This window comes from Myotis davidii, unplaced genomic scaffold (genome assembly GCF_000327345.1).
Source record: "Myotis davidii unplaced genomic scaffold, ASM32734v1 scaffold38, whole genome shotgun sequence".
Classification (NCBI taxonomy): Eukaryota; Metazoa; Chordata; class Mammalia; order Chiroptera; family Vespertilionidae; genus Myotis; species Myotis davidii.
The window spans coordinates 7340022-7350336 of record NW_006291383.1 but is presented as its reverse complement, the minus strand read 5'-3'; the positions used below and the strand labels follow the sequence as shown (position 1 = coordinate 7350336).

At 42.9% G+C, this 10315-nt stretch overlaps 1 protein-coding gene and 1 pseudogene across 3 annotated transcripts in view; one reads left to right on the top strand and one right to left on the bottom strand.

Annotated features, from left to right (window-relative positions):
- The window catches only part of LOC102758752, a 24716-nt pseudogene that overhangs the window by 9148 nt on the left and 5253 nt on the right, over nt 1-10315 (bottom strand).
- Nucleotides 9641-10315, top strand: part of RALY (RALY heterogeneous nuclear ribonucleoprotein) — a 49933-nt gene continuing 49258 nt past the window's right edge. For 2 of the 3 annotated variants that reach the window (XM_015564494.1, XM_015564492.1), the window contains exon 1: nt 9641-9736. The gene's annotated coding sequence lies outside the window, so the exon portion shown is untranslated. The remainder of the gene's footprint in view (nt 9737-10315) is intronic. The other variant, XM_015564493.1, reaches the window with a different exon arrangement.

The window sequence follows — 10315 nt, the reverse complement described above, 5'->3', positions numbered from 1 at the left end:
ATCGTTCTTTCCCTCTCCCTTTCTCTCTGAAATCAATAAAAATATATTAAAAATAAATATTTCCTGCCTGTAGTTAGAATTAGTTTGAGGACTGGATTTTGAGTTGCTGTATCCCACCTGAAATGATAGAGTTAGTATGGATAGTGAGAAGGAAGGGAACAGACTGACAGGGGCCAGTCTCCAGGTTAAAAAAAATGAGCCTTGTTAGATTCTACAAATCATTCCAGCTTAAAAATTTGAACCATTTTCTTCCCACACAGCCTTGGCAAATGTTCATTCCTTGCCCCAGAGACCGTCTTCTTTTTTCTCTGACCCTGGCTAGGCAGGCAGGCTGTGGCTAGCTCTGGGCCATAGCATCCGTCAGTCCTGCTCTTTCACCTTGGGTCCTCTTCTGTGAAGCCCCTGATAGTGTTAGATTCAGTTTCTTCATCTGTGAAATGCAGGGATTGGGCTACCAGAACGAGGGCCTGATGTTCTATGCTCAGGAGCTCCTTTATCCACCAGATCTGAAGTTCAGTCTTTTTTTTTTAAATCCTCACCAGAGGGTGTTCTCTCCATTGATTTTTAGAGATATCGGAGTCAGGTTTCAAACCTACAACGCAGGTCCATGTTCCTGACCAGGAACCGAACCCATTGAGCAATACTGGCCAAGGCCTGAAGTTCATTCTTAAGGCTAACAGCAGCCCCCACCCTTGGTATCTAATAGTCTTCACATAACAACTGAATTTCTACTAGAATTCACAGATTTTTTTTTTTGCCTGGCCATGTACTTATGATTTTAATTTTGGGGTAAAATTGCCATTATCTCCCAGATACTGAAACTGAGGTTCTTGGGTTGAGTCCAAATCTGCAGAGCATTGTCATTGCTTTTTTTTTTTTTAATTCTCACTTGAGGATATGTTTTTGCTTTATTTTTAAAATTTATTTTAGAGAGAGAGGGAAACATTGATGGGAGAGAGAAACATCAATCGTTCGCCTCCTGCATGCACCGACCAGGAATTGAACCCCTAACCCAGGTATGTGCCCTGACTGGGAATCAAACCCACCACCTTTTGGTGCAGGGGATGACGCTCCAACCAAGTGAGCCGACAACCAGAGCTGCATTGTCTTTGCTTTTTAAGTACCTATTCAAAAAACGATATGTGAACTTGAAACTTGGAGCTCCATGTTCCACATTGAGGATACTTCCAAAGTCATTCCCTACTGTCAGAAGTCTGGATGATGTGGGAAGTGCCCTGACTGGGAGTAAGCAGACTGATTCTGGCCCTGCCACTGCTTTTCTTTGATAACTTTGAAGAGATCCTCTCCCCACTTTGGTCTTATCACCCCTCTGTAAAGTGGTGGGGCCTCTTACAGCTCTGGTCTCACCAGGGACAGAAAGCAGTCTTCTGCACAGTTCAGTTTGCAGAGCACTATCTGGCCCAAGCATTGGTGTGTTGGTTATAGATTATAAAGGCTTAGATTCTTGCTCCCAACTCAGGAGGGGGAAGGGAAACCATCCAACTGTCTCATTAGCATGGAGAAAAGAAAACAGTAATTACTTGTGCCTCCCTTGATGATTCCTGTGGGTTGGCTCTTCTAGGGAAGGAGGAGGGAGAAATTGGAGACAGTTTTAGCTGAGGAAGGAGAAATGCTGTTTGCTGCTCAGAAAATGCAGAGGCAAGAATTATTGTCTTGCACATCTGTTATATTCTCTGTATATTCCTCCAGGCAGCCTAGAGACTGCCTGGATTGAGTTTCATCTACTTATGGCATACATAATGTTGTCAGACATCAACATGGATTGGGCTCCAGAGTCCTAATGTCTCTTGTCATTAAGAAGTCAGCTGCCCCACAGGGCTTCCTTTTGTGATATGCTGGTATCCTGAGACCTGCCTTTCTTGGGGAGTAGAGGAGGGTTTTACTGAGCCATTTTGTGACTGGCTGCATTTTTATTATGTTGTCTTATTTTTAATCCCCATGGTAACACAACCAGTTGCTTTCTTATACCAGGGCACAGGCAACCACACAATAGAGCCAGTCACAAGAGGCAAGGTCAGGTATCCTTGTGAGTGGGAGGAGTGTGGTAGGACTGCAAGACAATGGAGTTTGGTCAAGACTGGGGAAAGCTGGCCTCATAAAGGTTAACGTGGCTAAAGCTTTGAGGTTAGGGTCAGCTGGAACAGAACTAACAAATAGATTGGCAAGTGTGGCTCTTGGGACAAGGGCTATTTGCTCTGTGTCCAGTCTTGTACTTCTTGATGGATGTGAGCAGTTGTGCATCTTCAAGTGCTGGTTGCAATAGAAGTCAGTCTGAAGCCACCTGTAGGTGAGCCCTGCCTGATTGAGCCTTGGAGCTATTACGCTTTTATTATGTCCTGTGGCTGCTCACGCCTGCCTTGGTTGCCACCCGAGAGGCTGATAGAGCCAGCTTCCATCTTCCTTCCCTTCTCCTGAGGAAGATACCACTTCAGCAGCACCTCTTTCAGTCAGTCATCCTGCAGGCACTGGAGATAGCTCTACTCTAAACAGCAAGGGTTCTATAGGGACATGCTATTTTTTAAAAATGTGCTTTACAAATATAGGAGATGACTTCTTTTATCAGAATCTCTCCTTAGCTCCCTGAAGCACTCTTTCTCTTTTCCCAGGCCTTTTGCTTGGTTCCTCACCTAACAAAAGCCTTTGATATCCAGACCCCAGTACTTCCCAATATTTTCTCTTAATTCACTTCCTGGCTTCTTCCCTCTAGTCACCAGTTGTAGATTCCTGGTTTCCATATATTCCTGTAGAACCTGCCCTATTTTTTTTTTTTTATGCAGTGCTCCAAAATAAAAGCCTGGTCCATGGGAAGGAGTGCTTTTTCCAGGTTAACTTTCAGTCATCTGCGACATAGTAAAGTGCTTCCCAGAAATAGAGACAGTATACATACTCAAGTACACAGTTCATGCTGATTCTTGCAAAGGTGTTCTAGCATCGTATTCCCTTCCAGTATAAGGTGTTTTGATCAGGTTTAGCCCAGGTACCTCGTATGACTTCTTGACTGTTTGTTAGATTGTCTTAGAGTATTTTGTCCTTAAGGGCATAGTATCCAGTTCTGTAAAAGCCCAGCTCTTCTCTTACTGCAACAATGAGCTGAGAGCCCCTTGGGGAGAGCCTGGTAGGTCAAGTCCTGCAACACTGGAACTTGAAGGTACACTTCTATTCTATCCCTGCCCATCTTTTCCCCAGGCATGCAAAACTAGCAGTTGCTTCATCAACTACACAATGGGAGAATTTGGTCCATTTCCTAAAACTTTATTATTGGTGCCTGCTTTGATATGCATGGACTCCTTTATTTTTGAGCGTGAGAAAGTGCAATGTATATAATAGAAAAAACACAGTCTTTGGAATCATTTCTGGCTTCCAGTAAGTTCTCTATCTTAGCTGAATGATTCTAGACAAGTTGCTTTATTTCCAAGACTCAGTTTCCTCCTGTAAGATGGGGATAATGATACTGACTTCAAAAGGTTATTAGGAATAAATGACAATAATTAAGACTTTGGGCATAGGGTATGATACATAATAGGAAAGGCAAATGTACATTTCTTTCCTTTTTCCTATTCCTTTTTATTGCTTCTTATTCATACGTTTGTGGTACTTAAATGGAATAACAGCTCCTGTTATTGAGTCTCTTTTGCCAGGCCCTGAGCTAAGGGCTTTCCTATGCTTTCACATTTATTTCTCCCAGTAACAAATTTGTGACACAGGAACCATTTTAAACAAATAAAGGAAACTGAGGCACAGAAGGTAAGTACCTTGCCTAAGGTCACAAAGTTAGTAGAGACAAAGCTGGGATTCAAACCCAGGTGTCTGATTCTAGAGCCTGAGCTCTTCAGCACTAAATTGGTCATTACCACTTTTCTTTTACTTTCCCTGAGCAATTTTCTCTTTACTTGGACCTGCTGGGATTTGTGTGCATGTAGTTCTTGAGCATTTTTAGTCACAGTTTAATGTCTGGCTGTCTTGGAGGTACAGATAGTGACATTGTGTATGCCACAGCTTTTCTTAATTCTTCCACTCAGAGCAGATCCCTTTAACTGAAAGATGGTATAGCTACCACCTTTTTAAAAAGAGGTAATCCCATCATTTCTTCTTCTACTGTTCACATCAAACCAAATAGTTTTATCAACCCTGTTCGACCCATCAGCAGATCCTTCAAAAGAGTAGGTTCTGTTACCCTCATTTTACAGATATGGAAACTAAGGTCCAGGAAAATGAAATGATTTGTTCAGGGTTACATGGTGAATTGGAGGTAAATCTGAAAATAGCCTTTAGGTTTTCTGATTCTTAGCCCAGTGCTCTCTCCACTAATTTAGTAAGAAGGAAAAGTACGTGTGTACAATATGCAGATGAGACCTAAAGAGGGTTGATCTGAATTAGGACCTAGGATCTAGAGCAGTGGTTCTCAACCTGTGGGTCACGACCCCTTTGGCGGTCAAACGACCCTTTCACAGGGGTCGCCTAAGACCATCCTGCATATCATATATTTACATTACGATTCATAACAGTAGCAACATTACAGTTATGAAGTAGCAACAAAAATAATTTTATGGTTGGGTCACAATATGAGGAACTGTATTTAAAAGGCCAGAAGGTTAAGAACTACTGATCTAGAGAGTTCTGAAAAGGGACCTTGATTCCTCCATCTTCGTCCTAATTCATTTACACACATTTGAGGAATGCAGCAGAAAAGGAGAAACACTTTCCTTTTATGGTTCAATACATTTTTATGGCATGGTACTGTGGGGAAGGGTCCAGAGGATGTCCGTATCCCTTTATCCATAGGCCGGTTAGACTCCCAGGGCTTATTAGCCTGGAGTAAGCCCTGTAGAAGAAGCAGAGGGATAACCGCAGAACTTGTATGTCTTCTGACTTCTGCAGGCTTCAGCCCGAACCAGGAGAGGGGTGGGCTCGGGCAGGACAGTGGTGAGAGCTGAGGACTGGCACCCTGAGGAGCTTTACTTTATTTCTGCCTACCGGTTTAGTCTGAGGTTTAGACAAGGAAGTTCCCTTCATTTAAAATTTATGAGGAGGAATTCCTAGTGCTGCTTTAAAAAAATAAAAAAATCCTTGGTTCTGGAACAAGAAGGAGAAATAAATCTTTCCCAAAGTCTAGGCTTCAGACGTTTCAACCCTGCCTAGGCATCCTCTTCCTTTTTGTCTCCTTTACTTTTTCTGATTTCACCACTTTCCTTTCCCTTTCTCTCTCTCTTTTTTAAAACCCTTACCCGAGGACATCCGTGGAGGAAGGTGGGGAGGGGGAGAACGAGAGAGAGAGAAAGAGAGGGAGAGAGGGAGAGGAATATCATTGTGAGAGAGAACATCAATCCGTTCTCTTCCATACATGCCCCAAACAGGGTTCGAACCTGCAACCCCAGGTATGTACCTTGACTAGGAATTGAACTGGCAACCTTTCAGTGCACAGGATGACACTCAACCAACTGAGCCACGCCAGCTGGGCTCCCTCTCTTTTCCCTGTTAACTGCCCATCTTTCCTTCTTATCCCTTCCTCTCCTTGCTTCTCTCCAACTCCTGAAAACAAGAATGAAAAAAGCGTACCTTTAGCTAACAGATTAGTAAATACTGATATTATAGGTACTGGGGCTGAGAGTCAGAACATGGAGCTTGAGATATTGGACTTTACTTTTAGACCTCAGAACCAGGGTGCTGGGGCAGGTGTTCATTCATTTATTCATTTACATGTTCCTCAAATACTTAGTGTCTCATACCTGCCAGGCTCTCTGCCAGATACTTGGACTATTCCAGTTAATAAGACCCTAAATCTGCCATAAGATCAGTCTTATGGGGAAGACATAGCAGCAGTAAACCTCCTTTCCCTCCTCCCCCCATTCAAATAATTGGATTTTGAGGTAGAAAGGACTTTATCTGTTCTTCCTTTCATGTTGCTAAATAATCAAGTAAGGCAGACCGTGAAGTAAGTAAGAAGCACATAGGCTTTCAAGTAAAGTAAAGCAGACCTAAGTTCAAATCCTGGCTCTGCTATTACTAGCTGTTTGACCTTGAATGACAAACGGCCTTACCCATCTTCAGTTACCTTTGCTATAACATGGACATGCCATCCCCTGCTTCGTAGAGTATCATGAGGGCTGATAGCATAATGCCTAGTTCAGTGCTTGGTGCAGAGTAGCCCAAGCCTTTCTGTCACCTTGCATCAAGACCTGGCTTAAGTAAGTCCTTATCCCTTCTATGAAGCTTCTGAGGCCACATCCAGTCAGACATTTCTTTCTCCACTTTTATGGCACTCTGAACTGTTAGATCTGCCTAATATTGTTAGTAGTTCTTTGCAGGAAGTTGACACAATCTCACCCTGAACTGCAAGGAGCCCAAGAATAAGGACTGTTCTCATTCATCCCTGCACTCTCCGTATCCCCTAAACCTGAGCTATGGCCATGGCCAGCTAGGCCCAGGAAATATTTTTGATTGATTGGATAGAAGGCTTCTATATATACTCAGTGTATTGCAGCTGACAGAAAGAGCTGTTAAATAAGATCTGGCTGGGAGTCTTCCATCCTAACTTTCCCCCTTTTCTATTACCACATTGATTCTCACAAAAGCCCTCTGTTATAGGCAGGATGGGAATTATATCCCTATTTTGTAGCTGAGGAATCTGAGGCTCAGATTAGAATCCAGGTCTTTCGTTAAGAGATAGCTCCAGTGTAAGATTGGAGTAACAGGAATGAGAATAGAAATCCTAACTGACTAGGTTTCCATTCTTTGGAAGCAGTACAAATCTTTATAAGCAAGAAGGAACAGGGGGACTATAGTTCTGAGGCCTTAGCTAATGGTGAGGCCAGAGCCAGATGTAGTCACAGCCAGAGATGTTTCAAGAACATGACAGAAAGTGGTGAGAATGGGTTTAGGATAACTTCATTGAGTTTCTAGGCTTTGAAGATTAAGGATTTGAATACGTACAAAGTACATAGTACATGTACAAAGCACACCCAAAAATGCCTTAAAACAAGCATTCCAGGTGAGACAATGGCATGGACAAAAAAATGTATGAGAGCTTGGAAGGCCCAAGGTAGACATAAGGCAGATGTTGACTAGATCGTGGCATTCCTATGGAGTGAGTCTGAGGTGGTTGGGAGCCATGACCTTTTTTTTTTTGTTTTTTTTTTTTGAGCAGGAGAGTAGCATTAGGAACATTAGTCTGACAGTGTGTGCCCAATGGCTTGGAACAGGAGAAGTGAAGGGAGACTAGTGAAATAAGGACCAGGGAAGAGGCTACTGTAACAGTCTGTCTTTATAATGTCAGCACATTTTAAGAAATACTCTAGCTGTGCAGGCAAGAGGTAATGAGATCCTAACCAAGAGGAAGTTGACACAGTAGGGAATAATGAAGAACAGTGTGGATGTAGAGCTCTTAGAGCAAAAAAACCCACAAGGACTTCGCAATTGTGAGAATGGGGAATGAGGGAAGGAGGAGTTGGAGAACATGAACATTTGGAGTCTAATACTTGGAGAACAGTTATTCTACTTGCTGAATCATGGAGGTGGGAAACAGGAGATGAGTTCCGCCTACTGACATGTTGAATTGAAGGTGCTAATAATTTATGCCCTTACCACCAATCCCCTAATGCCTCTGTCCCAGTTCCTCTACCCTGGCTTACAGAGATTCTTCAGTTCCATGTGTTTTCTTTTTTTCAAGCCTAGAGTCCCTCACAGATCCCTCTACCTATGTCTTAGAACAATTCTTTTTCCCCTCGCTGAAATAAGATAGTACATGTAAGGTGCTTAGCCTAGTACCTAATTTCAAAATGTGCGTTAAATGTTAGTGGCTATGAAATGGCTGTTTTTGTGGCTATCATCATAGCTTTGTGATTACAGTAGCTACAGAATTAGAGAAGTCTCTGGAACCACCTGGCTGAAGGACTCAGGAGTCATTCAGCTGGTATTCAGTAAAAAGCCTGGACTGCAAGTAAATGGAGACCATCTCAGGCTTGGGTATAAGTGGGGTCTTTGAGCCATGTCAGCTAGGACTAGAGAACATGTTTCCTGACTTCTCCTTTTGAGAATTGGCATAGTGTGTGGTTAGAAGGCCAAGCCTTAGATGCTGGATTTCCTGGGTTCATGTCCCAACTCTATCATCTACTAGTATTGGCTTTGTAACCTGGGCACATTTATTTAATGTCTCTGTATCTCCATTTCCCCATTAGTAAAATGGGAAATATAACAACACACCAACCTTACAAAATTGTTGTAATGCAAACAAAGGGTTTACAACAATGCCTGGCATGTGCTCCTATTCTCCTTATCCCAAAGTCATGTTTATTCCACATTCCAGGTAATATATAAGGTTTCTCTGTTCTTCAGCCACCCTCACCCAGCGGAGGAGGGGATGATCAGAGAAACCTGAAACTTACCTAAGTAATCTCAGAGTACTTAAAAGTTTGCCCCTGCTCGGTTCTAGGTTATCTAAACCTGGCCCAGGAGTGAGAGAGAGTTAGAGTTGTTCCAAGACCCAAGTTCCATTCCCAGTTCTGCCACTGACATCCTTTGATATTGGACAAGTCACCTAACCTCTGAGGCTCAGTTTTCTCATACATAAAATAAGGAGAATGAGTAATTTCTCCATGTGTATCTAGTATGTCATTCTTCCCATCACTGCATTCTAGCTATGTTGACTTATTTGCTCCTTAAGCATAATCAACTTATTTTTGCCTATTGCCTCAGGGCCTTTGCACTTGTTATTTCCCCCCTCTCTAAAACACTCTTCCCTTAGAGCTTTGCAAATCTTACCCCATACTTATTCAGGTCTCTGTCTAGTAGTCAGTTCTTGAAGAAGCCTTTCCTGACCATTTTACCTAAAATAGGCCTCATTAGCAGCTTGGAGGGACCTGGAGGTTATTATGCTAAGCAAAATAAACCAGTCAGAGAAAGACAACTATCACATGATCATATCACTGTATGTGGAATCTAATGAACAAAATAAACTGATGACAAAATAGATCCAGAGATACTGGAAGCATGGAACAGACTGATGAATCGTAGAGGGAAGGGGGGGGGGATTGCGAGAAGAGATTAACCAAAGCATTTATATGCATATATGCATAACCCGTGTACTCAGACAATAGTGCAGTGAAGGCCTGGGGATGGGTGGAAGGGGTCAATGGGGGAAAAAGAGCACATCTGTAATACTTTCAGCAGTAAAGATAAATTTTTTAAAAATAGGCTTTATTCTCATTCTTCCTTTACTCTGCTTTTTTTTTTTAAATCGCATTTATGACCTGCAATGATATATTTAATTATTAACCTATCTTTTGCTAGGATGCAAGACATGTGAGGGCAGGGACTTTGTTTATTTTATATTTTTAATCCTCACCCAAGGACATTTTCATTGATTTTTCAGAGAGTGAGTGGGGGGGCGGGGGGGAGACAGAGACAGACATCAGTTGCCTTCCGCACAGGCCCCACCAACCAGGGCTGTGGACCAAACCTAGGTATATGCCCCAACTTGGAATCGAACCCACGACTCTTTGGGGTACTGGACGATGCTCCTACCAACTGAGCCACACCAACCAGGGTGAGGGCAGGGTCTTTGAATGCCTGCACATACCTAAATTCTGAGCAGGACAATGACTGAATTCCCTCTCTGTTACAGGTGAGCCCTGTTCCCAGAGGCAGCTGGTGCTGATCCTGTACTCGCAGGCTGAGTTCAGCCTCGGTGAGTGAGGCAAACTGGCAAGCTTGGGCTAAGGTACAGAGTAACTAGTTGGGGCTTATTTTTACCCTTATACAGATAACTTATAGGTGATTATTCTTCTACTCCATGTCTAAGAGATTGACATAGGCAGCCTCCTCTATTGAGAGGAAAACTGAACTTGCATTACTGGAGTTGTCATGAGATGGTCTTTCCCCATGAATAAGGCAAAGCAGGTTCAATGCTTTCTGGCTTCCACCAGCTGCTTTGTGCTGCAGATCTGAACCTGGCAGTTCCCACAAGCTCTCTTAACATGACCTTATAGCCCTCAGAGACTTTCCTGATTCCAGTCTTGACTGTGCCCTACCAAGCCCATAAGTCAGCTTTAGAAAATCCTGTAGTTTTATCAGTCCTGCAAAATGTGGTCATGAACAGTGGTGAGGGTGGAGTGATCGAGTAGAGCTGTGTGAAGGGGAAGTCAGGGGGAGCTTACAGGGAAGACAGCAGATAATGGGAAGGAAAATCAACCTATTTTTTAAAGATTTTTATTGATTTTTAGAGAGAAGAAGGGAGAGAGAAACATCGATAATGAGAGAGAAATATCAACCGGTTGCCTCCTGCATGCCTCCTCCAAAG